Source organism: Sturnira hondurensis, unplaced genomic scaffold (assembly GCF_014824575.4).
Source record: "Sturnira hondurensis isolate 20B ecotype Veracruz unplaced genomic scaffold, ASM1482457v3 Scaffold0019144, whole genome shotgun sequence".
In the NCBI taxonomy this organism is placed as follows: domain Eukaryota; kingdom Metazoa; phylum Chordata; class Mammalia; order Chiroptera; family Phyllostomidae; genus Sturnira; species Sturnira hondurensis.
In genome coordinates this window covers 679,728-705,900 of record NW_028091775.1, presented here as the reverse complement: position 1 = coordinate 705,900, position 26,173 = coordinate 679,728, and the positions used below count along the sequence as shown (strand labels likewise).

Below are 26,173 nucleotides of genomic sequence, written 5' to 3'. Positions count from 1 at the left end.
TGGAAACTTCTGTAGAGGTGAGTATGAAAGGAAATGTAGAAGAAGAGGTATGGAAGATAAAGAAAATAGAGGTTCCTAAAAGCTCTGGGTTGCAGAGAAATGGTTTATGAACATAGGGCTAACAGATAGTCAATAACCTGTGAATGTGTGTATATAGTTAAGTTCTTTGAAATTATCCTGTTGCTAAGACAAACCAATTAACGGATTATAACATAGAAGAGCTCCTCAAATAGGAATGTCATAAAAGATAATATGAGAGAAACTTGAATATCCATGAATAAAGGAAGAACAAAGTAATAGGTATAAAAGTCAGTTTATGCCCTGGCTGCCCTGGCTGGTGTGGCTCAGTGGAATAGAGTGCTGGCCTGCAAAACAGAGGGTCACCGGCTCAATTCCCAGGGCACATACCTGGGTTGCAGGCCAGGTCCCCGGTGGGGGTGGGGTGCGTGAGAGACAACCACACATTGATGTTTCTGTCCCTCTCTTTCTCACTCCCTATCTCTCTAAAAATAAATATGGCCCTGGCTGGTGTAGCTCAGTGGATTGAGCGCGGGCCTGCTAACCACACGATCGCGCCCGGTTTGATTCCCAGTCAGGGCACATGCCTGGGTTGCAGGCCAGTTCCCAGAAGGGGACTCACAAGGGGCAATCATACACTGATATTTCACTCCCTCTCTCCTTCCCCTTCCCTCTAAAGATAAATAAATAAAAATAAATATGTACAAATCTTAAAAAAACAATTTATTTTCCTCAATTTTTAAAGAAAATATAGACAACTATTTAAAGCAAACACATTAGCATAGTATATTTTTCCAATGCATTATACATAACACATATACAAATTGAGGGTTAGTGAGAGGGCATAAATGAAGTTACAGAGTTGGTGTTTTCGAGATATTGCACAAAGATCTAAAATATTGAATTAGTAATGCTGTGAAGAGAGAGATCTAAGTATGATAAACAAGTTAAAAAACTCAAAGAGATATATTTAAAAAGCCAGTACATTAAAAAATGGAAATAAAAAAAGAACAAAAAAATAAAACAATTTAAATAATCTGAAAATGTCACGAAAGAGAAACAAATTCATAATTCAAGGAAGACAGACATATAATAATAATAAAATAATACTTATGTCCTTATATATTATTAATTATATGAAATACTAGTTGTTTAAACTCTTCAAAATCTGAATTTTTAAGACTAGAATAAATTTCTATAACTATATTTCCATCATAATATCCATTTCTCCTCTAATTAGGGATTGGTTCATTTTAATGAGCCCAAAGTGATACAGAAATTTAGAATTTTTACTCTTGCCCAGATGTTTAATAAATGCACTCTACTCTTTTGAATACTATCAAACTATATTTTATAATCTATGTGGTTCTATGTAATAATGGAAAATGCATAGTCTTGCTGCAAATTAGGGCATTTCCAACATTTTTTCCTGTTGCATTTAGGACTTTTTTTTGCTTTGGTAATACTTTCTTTATATTTTTGTTTCTTTTATTTCATCTTTCTTTCTTCTCCCCTCACCTCCAGCAACTACATAATTCTTTTCAGGCAATTATTTTTGCACTAACCCAGAATATTTTTTTTCTTTATCCCTTATCTTTTCTTACAGCCTTTTCTCTTCTGTTTTTCTTCTTCTATATCAATAACTTTTAATATGAGGAGCATGGAAGCCATAAGATTGGATGAGCTTCCAGAGATCTGTAAACACTCAGAAACTTAGTGTATTTCACCTGTGTGGAATGTGCTTTTCTTCCCCAGTAGAAGATCTTTGAAGTCTTATAGATATAAATGAATAATTAGAAAGTTATCAGGAAAACTTCTATAATTTCTCTTCACTTCATGTTCCCCTCTAGTGTGGACACAATTTTCTCTCACAGTAAACTACAATACTAGTGAAATTCTATCATCTTTCCTCTCATTTTTATTTCTAGAATTTCTCTCTTTACTTTGACTCATACAAAGGATGAACTGTTCCCCTTTAAGGAACTTCATTGTAGCGGTAGCAGAGAAATAGCTCCCTGGCACTGTCTTATGAGAGAGGACAAATGCAATCCACAAACCCAAAGCCCAAACATCCTGCACATGACAATTCCCAGGAACACAAACTAACAGATGCTTCACTTCTAAGCATCCCTTTCTGCATGCAGGTAGTAAAGATAAAAAGCCTTCCACTGTTTTCCAGTTGATTAAGAAGGGAACACAGAAATCTTGCAACTTGTAACCCACTACCATCTGCTATTTCGGGATGTCAAAACCTCCAAGAGAAGGCCAGCCATCCCTTCCACGCGTCCTCTGAAATAGACCATTATTATAGAGAATTTCTCCTCTTATTCTTTATAATTGCCTAAGTATTAGAGACAACTAATTATTTTTATCGGATGCATTGGCTGATATTGGTCAAAGTAAAAATAAAAGTGTGTTTCAAATTGTAGGCCAGATCATTAATAGAGTTGTTCTAGAAGAAATGCACATAAAGTACATTAAAATCTTCTGATAATCCTTCAGTAAAGAAATTCATTTCACTTAATTTAGCATTTCCACAGACATTAACACTCAGGAAATTTTCTACATTTGAATTCACCCAGAAGAGAAATGTTTCATAGAAACCATTAAACCACTTGGGAAAAGTCACAAACTAGAAAACAAATGTTCTATTTCATTTGAATGACATAGATAGCACGATTAAAAATATGATCCTGAATATCATTTCTTTCCAATATCCACAACCATGGCAAAAAAAATCAAAACTAAAAATCAAAAGCTACAAAACTCCACATCTAACCCACACATACAGGGAAGAACAGATGAGGCTGTTAGAAATATTATTTGTTATTATTTACATTTAAAGTGGTAAGTAGAGAGAAGCCAAGTCTCCCTGTTTCATTCAAAAGTTTCTTCTTAACTCTAAGTTGTTTAACTGGAATGGTCAACATGCAAATGATAAAAGTAAATTAGAATAAGAGTGATAACCCATGACATCTGGGGAAAATTAAATGACCTTGAAAATAGCATCGGGTTTACTTTGATTCCATTATAAACTAAAAAGATAAAAACAAAGGAGGTCTATATTATATTGCCAAACAGGTACAGAATAATTTCACTAATATTCACACTTTGCTGGGAAGTAATTAGAAAACTTAAGTATGATATTTAAATTTGTTTTGTTAACTGAAAAAGGAAAAAAATACAGAGATGATTTTTATTTGTGAAGATATTCTGTAATGGAGACAACCTGGAAAATAAATATGTCACCAAATCATATAGAGAATGCAAAAAAGATACATTTTAACATTGTCTGTCAGGCTTTTCCAATTTTTGCTTTCACACTGCTTTTGCGATTTGACCTTATAAGAAAGACAGTTGGCTTTCGGTTGCTAGCTATGGGCAAACTGCCGGTAAGGCGCTATCAATGTCCCTTTCAAAAAATCAACAATGACAGTCTTTCCCCAGCTCATTATCCCGCTCTCCAACACTAAACCACTTAATACAAATAAAATGTCTTCTCATGTTTAGACCTTTAGAAAACGTACATTAGCCGTAGACAAGAAATCATCCCCAGGGGAGATGTTTCTGCTTGCTGTATAGATTTTTACCTGCAAAAAAAATGTAATAGCCAATTGGGTGGTTCTGATTTCTGTGGAATATGAGAATGGGGGCTGCATTGCTATTTCCTTAGAATGTGATTTATTAAATAGAACAGAAGTTCTGGAATCAAACTTTGTTCACATTTGAGGACTACTATTTATAAGCTGTGTACCTGAGAGAATTATGAAGTATCTCTAAAATGCAGTTGCCTGTCTCTTCTGAAAAATCAAGATTATGTAGCTATCACATAGTATTTTTAAGTGGTATATATCTAAGTGTAAGCACAGTGCATACAGTAGATCTGAAACTTAGAAAGTAGTTAAAAATGAATTTCCATTCTCTTCTTTGCTTGATACTCATAAATCAATGAGTCTATACATACAATTATTCTGAAGACATTCAGTAAAAAGTTAATCAAATACACACACCTACACACATATGCACACATGTGCAGCACCTGTACACAGACATTCACAGGTTGAAGCAGGCAATAGGAAATTGTTAATTTTATCCTCAACAGAGTTACAAGTGGCTACCAATATGGATACTACAAGTGGGAATAAAGGGGCATATTTTCTCTCAGAACATTTTTTATGATCTTTGGAAACATTCTGCCACCATTAGAACCACACTCCTGAAAATTTAAGGCAAAGTTGATGATATTCAGCCTAGGAATTCACTAGTGTAGATCAGTGTGACCAGTAAGTAAACAGTCTCTAGAAACATAACACATTGGACCATTTAATTCAATATGAACAAAGTAGGATTGTTTAATAAGAACCTGGCTCACTCTACTGTCAGATATTTCTAGAAGAATAAATGTTCTTCCCTGAAATCTAAAGATATAAGTACATCCTTGGCCATGTTCCTTTGCCTTTAATAAAGAGACCTCTGTAGGATATGAAAATGGAAAGTATTATTAAAATTGCAATGTTAGTAATGATTTATAAGGATGAAATAAGTTAGAATAAGAATGCAGAGGCAAGTTAAGATTCTGAATTATTTTTATGTTTCTTGTTAAGCTTATGGCAATATACCCAAGAAGCCACAATTATTTCAATATTGCTTACAAACTATTCAGAATAAAAAATGGAAGAAAGACAATAGCACAATTTTCTTATTGACTCTGATGAAATCTCAAGTGTATGTGGCATGAAAATATTGCCTCATGGCTATAGAAGTGAATTAAATTTTTCTTAATTTCTAGCTATAGATGTTAAACAGAAGAGGATTTTATAAAGATTTGTAAAATAGAGTAAGCGTACAACTGCTTTTCTTGGTTATATTACTCATGCAAGTAAAATACTGAAATATTTAACTCTAAACAATGTAAATTTAAGCATGTTATAAACATATACTTTATAAAAGGTAATTCCTACATTAGTTGTTTTAAAACGTAGTCACTAGGACCTAAATATCCTAAAGATTTGATACCCAGAATCTTCAAAATGAGTGGGCTGCATTCTGAAAGTAGAGATATTCCTAAATACATCACCCATAAAATTATAACTGAATTAAATATATATTTTGTGCCTGAAAGTCTTTTGTTAATATTGAGCAATAATTTTGCATAAACTGAATTATATTTGAATATTTTTGTTATTATAAATTCCTAAAGCAACTAGAAGTTCAAATATTTGTATTAATCTTTTATTGTTCTCCTGCTTAAGAACTATTCCACACATCCTAATGTCTAGATCTTCCAAATGTACCTAAGATCTTACCATGTTCATCACTACCATCCTTGCCCAAGCCACCATGATCTTTTGGCTGAATTCTTCCAATATTCCAACTGGTATTATTCAGGTTTGATGTAACAACAAACAACTTCATACACTTCAGTGATTTTCAGCAACAAACATTTATTGTAGCTTATATTCCATCAGTGCTTAGGGATGTCTGTAGCTCTCTTAAGCTCTGTTAAACCTTCTGGGTCTAGCTTGACTTATTGTGGTAACGCTAGTCAAAGGCTTCACATTATTTTGCTCTAATACCAAGGAAAAGGAATAGCTACTATCTGTGGTATGCAGATCTCATGGAAGATGATATAACCTGAGGACAGAGTAGGGGGGCTGGCTGGACAAAATCTGACTATATACACAGGTGCATTTCAAGCTTCTTCTTAAATGTAGCCAAAGTCACATCTGATCATCTTTCATTGACCAAAGGAGGTTTATTGCCAAGTCCACAATTAGTGCAATGGGGAAGTATGTATTTTACTTGTTGGATGACATTTTAAAAGCAAGTAGTGATCAAATACATATGAACAAGTTTTATGTCATTTTTCAAAACAGTGTATCTGCACTTACCCTTGTTATATTTAAGGGTTTTTCTCCTCAAATAGTATTCAAATGATTCAATTAAAGCAGACCTCAGACTATACCACTCTTCTGCTTAAAATTTCCTAGTGGCCCCTTACCTAATTCCTGCAAGTAAACTACAACAAAGTCATTACAATATCCTGCATTACATCCTATTTTTCTTAGTATTGTTGCCTTTGAAAAAAAGGGGGTGCCTCCTTGCTAGTTTTGAAGCACAGCAGACACTTCTATCTCTGTGCCTGTAATTATCTCTGTAATTCCCCATAGGTTCTTGTGTTTTCTCCCCTTACCTCCTTCAAGTCTTTCTTTAAATATCTTACTTCTCAGTGAGAGCTTTATTCACTATTTTGTTTAAAATGTTCATCCTCTCCAAGAGTTATCATAGCTCAAGTTGTAACTTTTTGTTGTCAATTAAAAAAATGCTTTTAGGGTTATATGGCCTAATTACTGGCCTAGAGAAGAATGACCAACTCTTAATAGCCTCCTGAAGGGTAGGTTCAATGGGTAGCTGTTAGTTCCCCAAAGCAAAACTAGCATGTGCTTATCAGAGAAAGCTGAACAGATGCTGAGCAAAAGGAGATGCTAGGAAATGCATTCAAGTTATTTTATGCCCAAATTGATATAGTTCCTTATTTACTGCAAGACAATTTTGGACAAATACACATTTTCTAAAAATTAGAAATGTAATAAAAATAGAAAATTTCAGTCACATTTATCGTTTTAAAAATATATTCACAGAAAATAACTAAAGTTTAAATCTAACGGTATTTAAAAATGTATTTATAGAAAACATCTATGGCCTCAGTGGCTTCAATGGTGTGACATGTGCGATGGCACAGAGTGAGCAGGACACAGCTTCCATTCAGCTTTTACATCAGCCCACGACTCTGCTCCCCTTGTGTCCATGCTCCCTGGGGTTAGACGTGCCTCCGTCCCAGAGAGAGCACTTGAATCTGGCCTCCTTCTCCAGAGCGCTGTCAAGTGGGCAGGAGGGGTATAGTCAGCTGGGCTAGTATTACAATGAGCAGGAAAAAGAGAAGGAAGATACAGTGAAAGTTCATTTCTCTCCCATGCAAAAGCCGCAAGTGAAGTGAGCCCCTTTAGGTTGGATACCAGCACTTTGCTGTAAGAAGGAATGCTTTGGTATGTTTATGAATCTCTTTTAAACAGCTGAGTTGGTTTGTGTAATTCAGTGTATGAAAATTATTTGTCTTAACTATTAACAAGTCACAATGGAGGGGCAAAGATGGCCAATCACTGCTGATTGATATTCCAAAACTCAGTCATCAAAGAGGATGGCTTGATATATTCTTACTCTTGTCCTTATTTCCATCTTCTTTGTCATACTGTACTTTCCTTTTAAAGAGTAAGTGCTTCAGCTTTTAGGCTATCTGTACCTTGTCTCTCTGTGGTGTCTTTGGATACAGCATTTAAGAGGTTAAGATCTGTTTGCAATTTAAACTAAACTTGAATCCCTATGAACATAAGGGTAAAAACTCTGCATTTGCTCCCTGTGATATTCCAAGCACCTAGCAGAACATACTCAACACATGTAAAAAATAATATTTTAAAAAAGAAAACACAATTAACCAAGAAAAGCATATAGTACCAAGCAGTGTAATAGCTAAACACAGTACTTAAAGAACACTTTTTGCTAGCCATCCAGTAACTTTAGTTCAGAGATCACCCATCAAACTATATACTACAGCACAGTGTTAGCTCAAAGTGTGAACTAAAAAAAATTATTCCTTAAAATAGTAATAGGTGTAGCCCCGAAAAATGTGTTCTATGGCTGAAATTTTTAGAGGCTACTGAGTAACATTCAATAAAACAGGGAATAAAAAAGAACAAAATGAATGAATGATGAAATAGAAAAGGTAAGCCAACTTGTCCTGTTTTTTTCTTAGAAACCTACTAACTAAAATGTCTAAAATCATTTCAGATGAATTGTTACTGCCTGGTACATTTTCACGTGTTACGTACTGCCCAGGTATCATTTATCTTCTAAGTGTCCACTTTTCTGCATTTAACCAAAATAATGTGTGAAGTGGATATCACATTCACTACGGCAAGTTCAGAGAGGCGCACTTCAGTTATAAGTGTGTGCATAATACACTGCATTCACTGGTGGTGTTCCAATGTCTGTGTCCACAAAGTGTTTCAAAGGAAAACTCAAACATACACGTGTAGAGCAACTGGCTACTGCACTAAGTTATCATTAATGGGACTTACTAACAAAACTAAAAAAAAAAGAGGAAGAAATGCAAACCTTTACGTATCACTTCATAGTGAACACTTAGAGAAAACTAAATCGAAAATTGAGGAGATAATTAGAGAAATGCTGGCAGTGACTGTGTGTGTGTGTATGTGTAACTATTCTGCTTGTCTGCCCAACCAAAACACAGCAACCTGTATCTTCTCAAGTTCTCAAGTTTAAAATTAAAATAATTTATTATAAAAGCAGGTGTTTACCATAAAAAGAAACCGTTCTTTGTACTCTGGCCAAGCTCTCTAATACAAGGCCATCATTCTAATGAGAATAGATATAAACCTATACCTGTGAATTCTGAAATATCTCCGAGTTATTGACTTGAAATTTATTGTACGGCCTCTAGCCTCGTTCAATAACTGCGTTTTGTTAACATTGTCTGCTGAACCCCGATGACTCCCGGTAACTGGAATGTGCTGCTAACTGAACTGTTGGAAGTACTAGTGCTTGCAGCTAATGCATTCTCAGAGCTGCACAGTGTGAACACAGTGGGTGTAAAGTAAAAGCAATAATAAAAAATTGAACAGACCTTAAGTGCTATGATTATGACTGTAGGCCAGTTTTTATCATCCCTTTTGAGAGTCTGCTTAAATTTCCTACATTTAGTAATAATGACAGCAATATTAACTTCATATTTTCTTCTTTAGTGATAGGAACAACATACCATATTTTTCAAAGCAAGTAATATCTGAAAGAACTATCCCAGAGAGGGTAGATTGTCACTAACATAGGAAGAGAATTTCAAGAATGTATTTTTTCTAATCCAAGTATCACTTTCCTAACAATTTCTGGAAGTAGCTATCTATCCATGTTTAAAGTCAAGATATTTTTCAGAGCCTGCTTTGGAAAAATAAAAATTTCTGTTATTCCTTTTCCCACTTTGTTTTCTTCCGTTTCACCTTACCACATTGTAATAAAGAATAAAAGCTATTATAATCATTAAATGTGTTTTTCTCTCTTAGCTTTATTTTAGAAGCATTAAATATCTATATTTATTCTAAAAATTTATGAAAGAAATTATCTGAAAATACTCAGAAGATTGTCTCAAATAATCTAATGACTGACTAGCAAAGTTCCATATAGTAGTAGCTGAGACTTTTTGCAACAATTTTCCCCCAAAGACCTCGTACCCATTGGGCACTTTCGCATCCTTGACAGTTGAAGGACAAAAGCTTGTTTCAGGGTGAGGTATTATGATTGGCAGAAAGTTTTACAATGATGATTGGAGAGTAGAATGCTGATAATCAAATTCTAATTCTATTAGATATACAAGATGGTGTTTTGAGATTAGAATAAGTTATCTGTATCTCTACCTAGGTAAATGAAGATATTTATTTAGACAAATAGATAGAGAAAGAAATGCATGGAGATACGCCACCTGAGAACAGAGTATAAAGGTGGTTTATTCAAACCAAATTATTCTAATAATATTTTGTCTCAATTAATTACAGAAAACTGTATCATTTTAACATATTAATGTAAAAAAACTATGTCTCCACTAGTAATGTATAAGATATGAAAGCATTTTAAAATGTAGGAAATGCAAATCCTATATGCAGCTGAAATCTTTTACAAAAAAATATCGACACAGATATACATTCATGTCACTATATAATCATTATGTACATTTTTCTTTTTCACACACCTTATGCCTGACCCATTAGTACATTTAAAAATGTAACTTTAAAATATATTCAGAGCTAAGTTATTCCTCACTCCCTAATACTATTACTGTGGTCCTAATTGCCACATAACAGTCTCTACCATGATTTCTCAGCTGGACCACTGCCACAGTCTCCTGATTGATCACTGCTTTTGAGCCACATTGATTTAACAGAGCATCCACAGTAATGCTGTTAGACCTTGTCAGTTTTGACCTCAAAACATTCTAGTAGTTCCTATCTGATTCAAAGTGGAGGATACATCTTTATAATGCACCCTAAGACACTACATAAATACCATTTCTTAATATCCATTCATTTCAAATATGCCAGTCACATTCTTACCTCAAGACTTTCATACTTGTTATTCTTTCTGTCTAGAGTGTCTTCTTTTGATAATAATTTTACTGGCGTTCTTTAGGCTGTTTCTCCCATATCATTATCCAAGTTTAACTTCCCATGCCTGCCCTATTTGAAAATCTACCCCTTCACTACTTCCTAATTATTTTCTTTATTTTCATTCTCCTTAACACTAATAAGAGCTATTGCATTGTTTATCACTTACATCCCAATACAGAATGTAACCAATGTATTGTGATGTTTTGTTCATTGTTTTATTCCAGGGTCTAGTTTAGTATGACTCAGAAAGCAGATGCTCAATAATTATTCATTTGCTATTTATCCTACATATGGAAAATATTTTTTTGTAAATCCTGATTCTTAGAGATATAGAATCTTAGATGTCCCTTCTTCCAATATTATTATTTTATGAAGAGAATACTCATAATAATGTTAATGGTCTTTCCCAAAATTGCTTAATTAAAGACAGAACTTGGAGTAGAAATTCGGATTTTTATTTGTTTTTCTTGAAATGATTCTATTTGCTATGTATCACTAATACCAATATACAAATTATACATTTTTAAGGGTAAAATATGTATTATGAAATTTTTAAAGAACAAAATTAGTTCAATAAAAATTAGCATATTAAAGGGATACTCCTAAGAGTTTGTGAAATCTCAGTTGTTGATACATTAAAATTAGCTATGATTAGAACAGAAAATGATCTAGAGATCATAGAATATTACAAGTCAGTTATGAATTAGAAACATTAAAATGTGAATGGAAAAACATACATTAAAAGCATGCATGTACTGGGAAAAGCTATAGTTCTAAAATGATCATCTAATTATACTCAAACCCATATTAGAATAATATCTTCAATTCTGAGCTCAGGAGCAAAATGGAGATGTGATTGTATTAAAGTGTGCTCAGTTGAGAGCTACAAAGATAATTAGCTACTGAAAAATTTGGCCTCTAAGGATAGGTTAGAGTAACTTGGATTACTGATACTGAATCAATGGTGGCTGAGGGGATATTGAATAATCGTTACCAAATATGAATACAGTTACATTTTAAAGAAAGGGAGCCATCTGCCAATTCCTCCACTGGGAATTAAGAAAGGAGTCAATGATATTTCTCTGCCACATACTGATACTAGGTTAATTATAATAAAATTTTTCTTTATTTGGAAGAATTATTAAATGGGAAGATGATACTGAGAAAAGTATTTTCACCTAGCAGGCTAAAATTGCCTCTCATTGTTAAAAATTGATTAAATCTGCCTTTTGATGTGGGTCTGGATAAAGTAACAAAGTGGATCTTCTCCAGGTCATTCCATGTCTGGTCTCGTTCTCCTTAATCGTTTCAAATCTTCTTGAAATAATGCTTGATTATAACTTAATTGTGATTTCATTTTACACAGATATCTTGGTCACTTCAGTAATCAAATTTAGTATCACTGAATAACGTTTAGCCTAACATGTTATGAAATTCTCATAATCACTAATACATGAAAGCTATTTATTAATAGCTAGGCTTTTGCAATATCTTCTTAAATTTCTTTATTTCCATCCCCAATGGAAGTTCTCTACTAAATTGGCTCCTACATTCTTGTGGAGGAGTTAATTTCTTCTTCTAGCAAAGATCTGATCACAATAATAATAATTTTGGGTTAAAAATCATTAACTGCATATTAACTCTTTGCCTATCTCTGTTGTTAGGGGCAGGGAGACTCTGCTTATTTCCTTCACTTTAATGTTGGCATAACACATCACATTATATTGATTATAATTTCTTTTGATAAACTGTCCTGCAAGTTATATAGACTTGCTTATTTTCAAAAAATTCCAGAGTGCATTTTGAAAGGGCAGAATTTAATCCACGTTATCATTGACCATTTCCTATTCCCTGTGTTCTCAGACACCTGATCTACACTTTAAAACATGCAGATGAATATGTTCGCACAGGGACAACTCTGACTTTGACCTGAATGATTACTAGTCCTTCAGGAATGAGTATCATTGACAATATCCTCTAACTCTCTGCTATTTACATTGCCCTAAATGAAGTGATTGTCTAGGCATCCTGCCTGGAGTTGTGAAGAAATAGCTCATGGATAACTTTTATGAATATCTTCCCAGCAATAACAGATTGTTTTTTAACTTTTTAAAATTTTTATTTAATTGTTGTTCAAGTACAGTTTTCTTTAAGCACTTCTTTAATTGTCCCTTTCCAAAATGTACTACATTTTTTTCATGGCTTCCTAACAAAGGATAATGCCTAAGATAATTTTATTTTCAGTATTGAAATATTTTATTTAAAAAAATTAAGGCAGATATTATGCCTTAATAATTAAGGCAGCTACCCAAATTACACGGATAGTGTATTTTCATTATATAAAATGAGGACAATAGAGTGGTTTAAAAATTATTCACAATTTTATTAGTTGCAGATAACTAAAAATGTGAGATTTACCTACTGAGAGAGAATAATTATATAACATTAATGTAATTTAAAATAAATAGTTATTAAAAGTTCATTCTAACCAAAATGAGATTATCCAAATAATCTTTATAATTCATTCTCTCCTGTATTTAATAAACATCTTTCCATGTCGGTGAGTCCCAGTTTAGTCTGTTTTAACAGCCACATACTATTCAACTGTTTTTGATGTATGGGTGGACAGGCCTTTCAATGATCAAGGGTCTCTGACCAAGGATAGAGCCGGGGCCTAAATATAGCCCACACAGCATTCACACTACTCTGTAACCACCTATGCTTGCCCAGAGAATTTTGGGTGAATTTTATAATTAACAGGAATTATCTATGGGTAGCCATGGTCCTATAGTTTTATATCAAATGTTTCACCAGTGCATAGTTTAAAATATCAAATAACTCTGCAAAACTTATAAATAAATGTAGTGAAATGTCTCCCTCAAACCTTACCACCCCCCATGTTTTATACTTAGTACCAACACCTTCCATTTCTTTAGCTATTTCTTCTGGAATTTACATCTACATTTATCAATATGATATTTATTTTCCATGTGCTACTATTTCAGATTCAGATGTCATCCACTGAACTTCTACCACAAAAAAATAGGAGTTCCCTTTTTCTACTGCCCACCACACAACTGTCACCATGCCAAATGAACACATACACAAACCCAATGATGCCCTCAAAATTACTCAGATATTTTTGCTAGGTCAATATTTAAGATCCATGTTATGATTACACACACTGTATTCATTACTATGTGATATTTTACATTTCTAATCTATTTTTCATACAACTTTTAAATTACATTTAATAATTATTTTATGTATCTATATGTAGTTAAATGTTACTCTTTATTAATTCAACCCATAACTTTCCTCCAGAATATTCACCATAATTTTATTATGTTCACACACCCCATATTTTATTGGTCAAATTTTTTTCTTAAATAAATATTTCTTGAAGCTCTCTCCATTTCTTCCTCATTCTAAAGTTTTGTTTTGTTTTTTATCCTGCAGGGTAATTTATTTTTTCCTATTGGGATCTCCATTTAGCCTCATCACAGGGGTTACTGTCAGCTCCTTTCTGAATTGGATTTCTGTTTCCTAATTTTCATTTTTCTTATTCCTGACTTATGGCTTTGATTATAATGAGTCCTACATTATACTAGGTCATCGAAATTAAATGAAAACAAGTAGATTTTTTGAGGACTTACATGCCTATAAATAAAATAACAATGACAGCTAGCACTTATTTAAAATTCCTTAGATGCCAGAGACAGCTCTTTGCATTCATCCTCATTTACTTATTTAGTCCTCAAAACAACCCTGCAAGAGAGTTGATTCATACTTCCTGAAACAAAGAAAAAATTGAGAACTAAATTTAAACTGAAACTAATGGAGAGGTTTGCTACATCAGCATAAAAATGCCTAAAATCATGCTTTAGAATCCATGTCTTAATCCCTATACTATACGACCACTCAGTAATACTATTCCACCACCCCATGTGATGAATAATTAGACTTGATACAGAATTCTAGCTTGTAATGACACTGATACTTTTCTTTTCTTCATTTTCTCTACAATCCCTTTATATTTTTTGACTGTTATCCCTTTCTATTATTTAGATGTGGGATATTTTATTAGAGTCATCTAATGTCCTTTTTTTCTCAGGCATTTTCCATTTTTGTCCTGGGAGATTTAAAAACTTTATTTTCCAATGATTTTATTGTAACTGTATTTTGTTTTAATCTTTAAATATTTTATTTATTTTTAGAGACGGGAAGGGAAGGAGACAGAGAGGGAGAGAAACATCAATGTGTGGTTTTCTCTTGTGCATCCCCTACTGGGCATCTGGCCCACAACCCATGCATGTGCCCTAGACTGGGAATTGAACTGCAACCTTTTGATTCACAGGCTGGTGCTCAATCCACTGAGCCACACCAGCCAGGGTTTCTTTTCTTTATGTGCCACTTTAAGAGGAGATGGCCAGGACCATTCTGACATGTTCCACTAAATCAACTGTCTTAATAATATTTACCAAATTGTGGATGTCTTCCTTGTCTTCTTTCTTCCTTCATACACATATGAAAAAAGTTGATTATTACATTGAATTTTGACTAATATGAAGATAAGAAAATGTAAGATAATTTTAAAACGAAAAGTAGTATGTATGTAAAGATTCTTGCTAGTCCTATATCAACCACATGGGCACAATATAAAAAAAGAAAAATATGTGAAGAAATCATGGACCTATTATTTTATGCCTGTGTTTCTCCCAATCTACACACATACTTCAGTTTTGAGAATACTGTCATCCACAGGGCTCATCTTGAGGATACATCTGTAGATCCATGCATTCTTTGTTTATGTGAGGTAGTTCACTTTAAATACTTGAAAATCTTTCTGTCTCTTCTGGCCCTTACAGGGTTTTTTTCCCCTTGCTTCATAAAATTGCAGTAAGTTTGCTTTTCCTTCATTAAAATGTGGATTTTCTTTCTTTCAGAATGTACCTATAGCTTCTGATATCTGTGTAACTCCAACCTTCACAAATTTTCAAAGGTGCAAACAATTATTTCTCCCTCTGATGACAGTTCTATAGCATGCATAATGCCTATTGCATACCACAGAGGTGGAGGATAAATGTAATCAATAAAATAATTTTCCACATTTTCTCTACAATATGGTGAGATGTAATCTGGTGATGCAGAAAGTGGTAAGACTGCCAATGTTGTTCCTCATCTTCACCTTCAGTGCCAGGTGTTCATTTTGACATGGTCTTTTCCTTTATACACCATAGAACTTACCATCATTTTGAAAATTGATAAATGTTGTTGCTTACATAAAATAATCAGGAGAAAAGAAAAAATTCTGAACACATGTGTATTAATTTCAGAGAAAGGACAGTATAAACCAGAGGTAGGAGAAAAAGATGTGAGAGAAAAACAGGCAGATAAATGACCATCAAACTGATAGAAGCAAGTTTTAGAACACAGAAATGCAGTCAAGGTATGGTGGGGTTGAGGTGGGGCACGGAAGATGACTTGCTAATGCAAAACTCAAATGAGCACGTGATTTAGAACAGAAAAATGGAGGTTATACAGAAAGAAATGGTTATGACAGTATTTTTCTTTTAAGTCAAATAATTGTTTCATCTGATATGTTATTATATTATTATATAGCTCTGCTTCATCAAACTACTCAGTAGAGAAAGCAAAACTGGACAGTCAAGGTTTGTGAAGACATGTAGGCATTTTCTTTTACAAAACAACCTGTCATCACATTTGTTAAATATCACTTTGATAGCACTGAACTATTATTTATGTATTTATTTACTTATTATTGCACTTATTGGGGTGACAGATGAGTAGATAAAAAAGCTGTGGTTATTTACACAGTGCAATACTACTCAGCCAGAAAAAGAAAGGAACCTTACTTTTTGTGACAGCATGGATGGACCTACAGAGTATTACACTGAATAAAATAAACCAGGCATAGAAAGACAAGTACCATATGATTTCACTTATATATAAAATCTAATGAACAAAATAAACTAACAAACAAAATAGAAACAGATTCATAGATACAGAGAGAAGACGGGCAGCTGTCAGAGAGGATGGTGGTTGGGAGCTGGGTGAAAAATATATGGGCTTAAGCAAAAATATAATATATTTATAAGCAGAGAAAAAGTGTGTGGTGGGAAAGAGGAGGGTAAAGGGGGAGAGGGAATGGTGATGGAAGAAGGCTTGACTTCAGTTGGTGTACACAATATGATATAGTGATAATGACAGTGTTTCGAATGAGCATTTGAGCCTATTAAAATGGGCTGTTAAATGAATAGCCATATTGTATAAAACATTGTTATTCTTTTTAATTTTGTTTCAGAAAATGGTATTAAATACTAAAAACTTCTTAAAAATTTTCAGAACTGAAATTCTAAAATTTTAATATTATGAGATGTAAGTATAACAGTAAGTTTCACTGCTAGGACTGAACCTAAAATGCAGATGTGGTTTCTGTATTTTGAGAGACTATTTGTTTTACATGTGTCTAGGCCTGACCTCTTGAAAAGTTGGACTTAGAGAAGGACTTACCTACCTAAGAGATAGATAAGCTTTCGAATCTTATTAATCAGAAGCATCTATTTGGAAATCACTTGAAACAATAATATTTGCCGAGTTTCCTCTGCTACATGTAAGATTAAAAAAAATACAATAGCCATGTCCACATGGAGAATTTTGTACGTACATACAAGGTGGAAAAATTCCCATCTTTTATACAGCAGGCCATTCCTTCTGAACACGAACCAGATCTAGCCCTCTCACTCATCATGGCTCCTGGGAAATGGCAAAGTGTACAGACAGTTGTAAAATGTTTTTTTTTTAAGAATTGGAAATTATACATATCAATCTCTAATAACAGCTTTTCTTTTCATGTGATATTTAGGGTCAATACTTATTTTTGAAATGTCTTTTAAGTTTATGTTTTAGTAGAAACGTTCCAGATATCATAAAAATATTTGATTTGACAGTAGAAGCTGTGTTTTGCTTTTTTACCTTTGTATCTCTATATTTACGTTACTAAATACACATTTTTGAATGATAAAAGGTGAATAAATAAATCAATACATTCTAAAAAATATTCTTAGTCAAAACACGAAGTGCTCTAATCCAGACACAAATACAGTAATAATATTTACTGTGTATGGTCTACTTTAGTGTATGTAATTTTTGCCAAAACTTTTCTGCTAGTTTGATAATCCAAAGAGTTTGAAATTTAAAGATATTTATGATTTTCAAATGCATTTTTGATGTTTTAAATACAATGATAAAAAGTATTTCCTTTAAATGTTTACTTTAATTGAACATATTTAATACTTTAAGTATTAAATATTTGACAAACAAATCTATTAAATCATTATGACTCAATATATTTTCAACTTGAAGCCAAAAGACTTGCAAACACAGAGCTGCCCATTAGGGCAATGGTTCCCAAAAGAGCAGGTTAAAAATCCAAATTGTTAAGCACCTCCCTCAGAAATTTTGGTTCAGGGTATCTAGATACTGTCCTTTCTCAAGCACACAGATTACTTTCTGGAGTAGGCAGCATCTGATCTAATCCCAAGACACTGTGGTAGAGTATTCATGACACCATAGCAGATACTGTGTCATAATTTGGTCCTCCCAAAATCTGAGCTGAGATTAGGATTCAAGTGAAAGCAGTTTATTTGGGAAATTCAGATTATAACAGTAGAGAAATGGAGAAGCAATGCAATATGGAGAAGGAATAAGAGCTGATAAAGTGTGGACTACTAGATGGTGGCCAGCAGAACCCTCATCGCAATTATCCTACTTACAGGGGAAAGGAATAGGGGCATTTATATAGTAGCTCCAGAAGGTCATCGATAAAAACTGCTCTGAAGGGTTGTTGAGTTTTCACCACTTTCTGCCTGCCTGGGGAGGAGGGTAGCTGCACTGTGCAGTTCTGGCACAAGTGATCTCCAGCACAGAGGCAGAATGGCAGGTGGGAATCACACAGAGTGCCTTGTAATAGTGTCTGATCATCACGGACCAGGCACCGCCAGTGTCTACCATAGACTGAGTCTTTATGTTTTATACCTCTCTCTTTAGTGCCTGGAATATAGTAGGAAATAGATGTTTTCCAATAACCAATAATTGAGTGAAATATGAAAGACACACAGCCAGTAAGTGATTTGCACTATGTTAAATTAAAATGGGATGAGTGATTAAGGCAAAAGGCTAAATTCTGATAGCCATGGAATTTAAGGTAGTGAAATTTAACGAATTTCCCCCTCATGTGATTTATCTTAATGGGCAGCACAGGATTTCTTCTCTATACTGGCACCTCCTCCTATCATCTGCCCTCTTTAAAAAAGTCCCTTCAGGCCCTGGCTGGTGTAGCTCAGTGGATTGAGCGCGGGCCTGCGAACCAGATGATCGCGGTTCGATTCCCAGTCAGGGCACATGCCTGGGTTGCAGGCCGGTTCCCTGCAGGCCAACTCCCAGCAGGGGACGCATGAAAGGCAACCATACATTGATGTTTCTCTCCCTCTCTCCTTCCCCTCTAAAGACAAATAAATAAATAAAATCTTTAAAAAAAAAAGTCCCTTCAGGAATATTTTCTCTAGAATTATTCTTGAGAGGAAGATGCAACAGAATGCAGCAGGGGAGGGGAGGAGGGATGGCTTTATCTGATTATTTTATCCAATTATTTCCATGATTTAAACATCCACATTATTTTAAGTCATCACAAAAGCCAACAGGGAAGTATAAAGGAATATTTTATTCTCAAACTCAACTTAGATAAGTCTATTTCCAATTGGCAGATGTCTGTTCCAGTGACATCTTGTCAATACCCATATGCTCACACTTTATTACACACACAGACACACACATGTGTATCCCTGATTAAGACACATGACATCAAATCCTTGAAAGTGTTGATTTAGATAAAAAATGGGATGGCTTTCAGATTTTCTGTCTTATTTATGTGTTTCGGATTTCCCATTTATACCTAAACAAATAAAGGTCAGAAACCTTTGAGGCTACAAATATTGAATGTCCCAAATAGCTGTCTCACATTTTACTTGGAATTTGAGGGGGAGAGGAATGTATAGCAAGAAATTAAGTAGCCCTAAATTAGTTGTCTCCAAAACACATCAATTTTTTAATGAAATTGAAAAAATGGGTTAGATCTGAAGCCTCCAAAACACATCAATTTTTTAATGAAATTGAAAAAAATGGGTTAGATCTGAAGCCTCATTACCAACAAGGTAATGCTGAGGTGCCAGTTAGTTGAGCTGCATACATGTTTGTGGCAAACAGAAAAAGAAGAAGTCAACTCTACGAACAGCACAATACATGCCATGCCTAATGTCATTGAAACAAAATGCTCCTGCATGCACAAGTTCACCTTCACACAAACATACACACATCCACAGTGACATCTTACGTAGGCTAGATAATAATTTGCTATAATCAAATTGCAGCCTTAACTTTGTGTAAGGTGTTCTTTCCCTTAAACAGTGCACTCACATAGTTTTAACTTGATATTGTGCCCTTAAATTGATGTAATTCAGTCATTTTGAATTTTCTTCTTATTTTTCATTCTGTATCATATAGTTAAAAATATTCTTTTCACATGTCAGAAAGCTTTGAGAAGTGTACATTCAGAAAAACCTGGAGCTGTAAAATTGCTCACAACAGTGACTTAATACTATACAGTGAAATGCACAGTATATTATGAAACCTATGGCCAAATCCCAGGGTAAGGAAAATTATTAGTGAATTCTCCAGAGTGCAGTGGGGCTCATTTAAAAACTAGCATACATGACAGTGAACACCCAAAGGACATTACATAGGCATCTATTGGAATAAATATTATGCATGGATTTAATCAAACTTTAACACCTCTTTCTTAGCCATGCAATCTTTACAAGTTGTTTTGAACTGTTTTGCACAGCTGTTGTGACTATCAGTGGACATTTCATTTAAAGCATTTAGTAAAATGTGTGACACATCACCAGTGCTCAATAAATGTTGCTTTCTGCTATTTTATTATTAACATTGTGATTATACCTGTCCAAAACCAGTGGAACCAAACATAGAGACAATATTCAAAGGGTGCTTAACAAAAGATAAAAAAATAATAATAGTTGACATTTATTCAAGTAAGAAAATGTTCTAAGAACTGTGCAAACTACATGGATTTACTTAATCCTCTCAACAATCCTATTCCATTTCTAATAATACAGATGAAGAACTGTTAAGATGAAGTATCCTGCTCAAGGGCACACAGATCAGAATGGCAGAAATGCATTTAAACTCAGGGAGTCTAGTGTTAGATACAGGCCCTTCACTAATATCCCACACTGTCTCTTGATAACAAAAGCAAAAGTAACCATTCCAATAGAACCAGTGCCCTGTAGGGCAGATAGAAGAGGAATGGATGAAAAATTTCAAAAATACATATAATTTTCCTTAGTAATATTTGGCTCATGGCTTTTACCTATAAAGAGGAAAGAGAAATTAAAAATTAAATGCTAGAATTTTGCTATGTCAGAGGTACAAGTGCTATATTAATGAGGGTGTGACTAATTTTCAGGTAATCTGTAGTTACCTGTGTAGAGTTTTCATACCATTGTATGTATCTGTCATTGCAATTAAACTTTCTTTGTTTTATTTTGATTTACTGTAAAAATAAAGCAAATATGTATAGCACATGTATATCACATGCATGAATAATATCATATATAATAAATATAACTTATGAAGTTTTAAAAATTCATTCCAGTGTTATGTACTACATTGAACAATACCTGACAATCACAATCATTATTCCGACATTCCACTAGAGGAATGGTGTATCTATTTTTTATTTATAAAATGGCACATTATCTCCTTCAGTGTAGGGTGTATTTATATTTTTGTGTGTGTATTTCCCTATGGTTATCTGCTCTTCTTTGTCCTTGATGCCCTCTTCTAATTACTCACACAAAATAAACAAGCACACCTGGAACTCAACAACAACAACAAAAAATAGGGAACATTTCTTGTTGCTTTTCTTTATAGTATGCAATCGCACTTTAGATCCATATAGTTAAATCAATTTCCTAATCTGAGGCTTTATTATAAAAGCACAGAAAAACTTACATTATGTAGATAATATTTACTCAATTTTATTATATTTTCTAACAACCACAATGAATAAATTATTAAGAAATATATTTTCCTGCAGCTTCAACATGGGTCTCAACTTCTCACCGTCCTCCCTGAACAACATAAGCTTCAGCACATCCTTCAGCTTCTCCACAAGATACCGGACCCTGGGTTCTGTGCAGTTGCCAAGCTACTGGGTATGGCCCATCAGCAGTGCAGCCAGCATCCTTGCAAGCATGGGGGGCTCAGGCTCCCAGATCTCCATGTCCCACTCCACCAGTGTGCGGGGCAGCCGAGGATCTGGGGGTCTGGCCACATGGATAGCCAGGGATCTGGTGGGCATAGGGGGCATCCAGAGCAAGAAGGAGGCTATACAATGCCTGAATGCTTACCTGTCCTCCTATCTGGAGAGGGTGAGAAGCCTGGAGACTGATAATCAGAGACTAGAGATCAAGGAATGCTTAGAGAAGAAGGAACCCCAGGTCAGAAACTGGGGGCATTATTTCAAGACTATGGAGCTGGCCATGCGCCAGTCTGTGGAGAATGACACCAATGGGCTCTGAAAGGTCATTGATGACAGCACTATCACTTAGCTGTGGCTGGAGACAGATATCAAAGCTCTCAAGAAGCTGCTCTTCATAAGGAAGAACCACCAGGAGGAAGTAAACGTTCTACAAAACCGGATTGCCAATTCTGAGTTCACTGTGGAGTTGGATGCCCCCAAATCTCATAATCTTGGCAAAATAATGGCAGACATCAGGAACCAGCATGATGAGCTAGTCTGAAAGAACTGAGAGTAGCTAGACAAGTACTGGTCCCATCAGACTGAAGAGAGCCCCACAGTGGTCACCTCACAGACCACTGAGATAGGCACTGCTGAGATGGCACTGACAGAGACGAGATGTACAGTCCAGTCATTGGAGGTTGACCTGGACTCAATGAGGAATCTGCAGGTCAGTTTGGAGAATAGCCTGAGGGAGGTGGAGATGTGCTATGCAGATGGAAAACTCAATGGGATCCTGCTGCAGCTGGAGTCAGAGCTGGTCCAGACCCAGGCAGAGGGGCAGCATCAGGCGCAGAAGTATGAGGCCCTGCTGTACATCAAGGTCAAGCTGGAGGCTGAGATTGCCACCTACCACAGCCTACTGGAAGAAGGGGGAGACTTCAGTCTTGTTGATGCCCTGGACAAAAGCCCCTCTCTACGAACCATCCAAAATACCAGAACTGGCAGGATTATACACAGCAGAGTGGTTTCTGAGGTCAAGGACTCCAACATTTTGAGGCATTAAAGGAAGCAGAAGTGGGGCATCCCTAGGCAGGGCAGAAGGCCAATAAAAGTTCATTAAAAGATTAAAAATGTTATACTATGTTTGGCATCAGATAGGCACTGGACATATCCAATACTTTGTAAATGCCTAACCACGATGTTGTATACCTTAAAGGAATACAATATTGTATATTAACTGTAATTATAAAATAACAATTTTAAAAATTAAAAAAAAGGTATATATTTTCCTCAGACTTGGAAATTTGGTCACACAACACCTTAGTGACCTGACTAAAGGTGCTTAGCAAATCTGGGGCTGAAACACGACATAGCCCAAGCTGTCAGATTCCTGGACTGCTTCGCATCTTCCTGGGGCAACAGGCTGAAAGCAGTAATGATATGCATTACCAGGCCCACTCCATGAATGCTTAAAGCAAAAGATGCTCTTGTGGGGCCTGACGCCTTTCCAGGCAGTTTTATCCGTGCTAAAATGAACAACAAAAGAAACATGGGTCCTGGTCCCATGGGGGCCATGCTTTCTGATATTTCCTTTAGAAAGCAGCTCTACATTCAACTCCCCATAGCAACATTATCATGAATGCGATTTTATGTGGAAAAATTACCACTATATTTCAGCTATATTGTGGGTTAAATAGGCTTTTGTGAGCTGCACTGCAGATATTATCACCTCATATATTGTTGCTCTAGAAAAATGAAATCTAAGCTAAAATTGAAAAAAAATGGTCAACAAGGAAAATATATCCTAGAAAAGTCCTTTTAATTCTTCAGAACTGAAACTTCAACTATGACTGCTTTGGGTAAGAGATGAATGTTTTCTTGCCTTAAGCGTTCTGTATGGACATTAATCTCCATAACTTATCTATTAATATATAATTCTCAATATATTAGACAGAAATAGAAAATTGCTAACACTTGAGTATTTTGTACCTATAAAATGGGCAATTTCACATAGTGTGATTTAATACACAAATAGAAGCAACTTAACTCTCTATTTATTACTACAACTCTAAACATATCCAGTCATATTGCACTACTTTGAATATTTTGCTTAATTTTATTTTCATTCAACCAATACTTATTTAGCATCTATTTGTCGGGTCAACTTTGCCAGCAAGTCCCCCCATTCGCCACGGATGAAAGTAACACTACCAAGACATGATCTGCTTGGGGAGGAGAGGTGGCCAATCTCTCAGAGAAGAAAAGCCTAGAGCCCCTTCCTCAACAGCCTTTATTGGGTTGTAATACACAGGAATATAGGGTGGCAAGGATCAAACAGTAGATAACATTTCAAAGAAATCTGAGGGCTTAGTCTGAGTCAGTGTCTGTCAGGAAAGGGGGTTGCAAAACTTTAGGAGACATACTCATTTCCTGCTAGGACCCTTATCATAAGAACAAAAGCACTCTTAGCAAAGCAGGCTTTACAGGACTTTTAGGAATTCTTTCTTATGCCAAATCACCCCGGATCCCACTCTAGCTGGCAAGAGGCTGTACAGCCTCCCCCATCACAGGTTTTCAGGCTTAAGTGGATTAGAGCCAGGAAGTGCTTCTCTCAGAGGACATGGGAACTGGGGCTTTGTCAGAATAGCCGGGGTTGAGGGTCCATCACTCCCTTTGTTGCAGCCCCCCCCCCCATCCTTCCATGATGGCCTCCCAAGTGATCGTATCTGGCTTAGGTTGCCCCTCCTCTGAGAAGTTTTACCAGTCATTGACTGACCAACCATGCATTGGGCACAGGGGAGTAAATAGAGACAAACTTTGTCTCCTTAGTGGCTGGCATTCCGAAGGTCACTCACTCAGTCTTAGCCATGGGAGGCAGTTACAACTCCTGAAACCAGGCAGAGCAGTTCCCAACATCTATTATGTTGCAGGCACATACCTTTTGTCGCATAAAGCTAATACACACTTATATTAGATGTATAAAGTACAGAGAGACATCAATAATAAATCACATTATAGCTGAAGAAATGTTACTGCCAGAGTTGTATTTTTTGTTTAGAAATGTATATGTATTTAAAATTATATCTTGATAAATATTCATTTACTTTTATTTATATTGCACTTTTCCTGTGTCACAAACTACTGTTAGCATACATACTTTTTAATTACTTATACCAACCCATGGTTATATCCAAACAATCTAATTCTACTCCTGCTTTGGGATAGTTGGCCGTTTTTAATTTCTCTAGCAACATTATAAAATGAATATGCATATAAATGTTGTATGCATCTTTGGTTCCAACCATAAAAAATATTTGCTTGGAAATGGACTTTCTAGATTTAAAAGCAAGTTCATTTTAATTGTTTTTAAATTAGAAACATTCATTGCAAAACTCCTCTAAAGTACAGAAGTATGTGACTATGGAAGATAGATGCAGCATTGAAATAGTGCTGGTTTTCAAAATAAAGGAAGGGCTTTTTGGATCTCTGAGCTTTTCAAGTTTCTGCTAAGGTCTACATTGAGCATCTTGTGCTTGGGCATGTTGTTGTTACTCTAGAGGGAGATGGTTTTACAGACAGCACCACACTGATAGATTATCTAACTTGTGGAAAGCACTTTAAATCCAGATGCAGAACTAGCCCATGTACCCACCAGGAGCAAGTGTCAAAATGTTTAGTTTGCTTACACTAAGCAGAGTAGTGCCATGGATGTCTCTGAAGTCTCTGCTGATATTGTTGTCCTCATAATAGATGATGCAATGTCTCTTTCACTGGATGCAAATATTGTTGTTGTTGTTGTTATTTTCCCTAACCATCCCTCCTTCACTGAGAGGCATAGATTTTTTCCTATCATTCCAGGTCTTAAGTTTCTTCAGAAGCAAAACAGCCTAACTGGTCTTCTTATAACCTTCAACTTTATATTCAACCAGCAAAGGGAGTTCAGGAACTTGCTCAGTGCCAGGACCTTAGGACATGACCAGTGTAGGTAAGGCTGAGGTAGTCAGGGCAGAGCAGAGGGCATTTTGCTTCTGTGTCGTGTTCACTTTGTGCTGCCAAAGGGTTCGGGTTTGGGTCAGTACAAATGTGCAGCCTCCACAACACGTATTTCCAAAAGCACCCTAAGTTTGTGGTATTCTGTTATAGTACAGTAATCTGTGGTGGTAATTTGTGAATAATACTTTAGCTTATATATTGACTTTTTGATAGACATTTGTATTTTTTCTAAATCTATGTATGATAAATAAAGTTGCTATAAACATTAGCCTACCACTCTTGTATGAATATATATCTTTGTTTCTCCTGGTTGAATTTATTGAAACTGTAATCACCCATTTTTATGGTAATTGGGTGTTTATACACAACAATTGGGTGTTTATACTTTCTATACAAAAGTACTAAACAATGTGCGAAAGTTCCTGTAGAATTTTTCAGTTCCAACAGACAATATCAGAGCTCTAAGTGCTTCCTATCCTAACACTTGGTCTTGTCAGACTTTTAACATTTTAATCATGCTAATTAGTGTGAAGTGCTATCTCAGTTTTTGAATAGTTTTAATGAAATATAATTTGCATAGCATAAA

The 26,173-nt window shown here is 35.1% G+C and overlaps 1 pseudogene; it reads left to right on the top strand.

Moving 5' to 3' along the window:
* The first annotated feature begins 21,454 nt into the window (after positions 1–21,454).
* Positions 21,455–22,657, top strand: LOC119004184 (keratin, type I cytoskeletal 18-like; annotated as a pseudogene).
* Positions 22,658–26,173: the final 3,516 nt, after the last annotated feature.